This window comes from Rhagoletis zephyria, unplaced genomic scaffold (assembly GCF_001687245.7).
Source record: "Rhagoletis zephyria isolate East Lansing unplaced genomic scaffold, Rhagoletis_zephyria_1.1 Rzeph_scaffold_00258, whole genome shotgun sequence".
NCBI classification, from domain to species: domain Eukaryota; kingdom Metazoa; phylum Arthropoda; class Insecta; order Diptera; family Tephritidae; genus Rhagoletis; species Rhagoletis zephyria.
The window spans coordinates 241049-241696 of NW_016157342.1; positions in this window are offsets into that span (position 1 = coordinate 241049).

Consider the following 648-nt stretch of genomic DNA (forward strand, 5'->3'; position numbering starts at 1 on the left):
AAGGTTGGATAAATATTGACATTTGTGTCAATCGACTGCCTCGTAAGGTTGCATTTAAGAAGGAAAGAGAAGCGGGTCACAATTTTATCCCCTTTTGTGTAAAGGTAGTAAGAAAAGTAAGTAGTCTGGTAGTGCTGAAATGCGCTTTTGTATACAAATTGAATTAAATATATAAAGAAGATTCCACTGATCTACACAATAGACAATGAATTAATTTTTTATGGCCACATAAATATTAAAAATGAAATAAATGGATATTCACATAAAATTCTTGCCAAAGAAAAATCTTTGAAGTCTTTGAAGAAATATTCCCTAATATTCAAAATAAACCATGGTTTCATTGATATTCCAGTATATATTTAACAAAATTAATGGAATTCAAACAAATCCTTTATTCAAAGGGACTATATGAAGAATTATACAAATGGTAAAGATGCAATTGATTTAATGCATATAAATTAATCTTTTAATAAGTATTATATTTGTTGCATTTAAAGATTGCATGTTCAATATCTTAAAATGAATTACATTTGGTTTTTTTTTTTAATTACATTTTTTAGTAATGTTTTTTACTTTTTTCTCCAATCAGTCTTGCTAATCATTATATTGGTTACATTTAAAAGTTAGATCTTCAATATCGCAATTTAA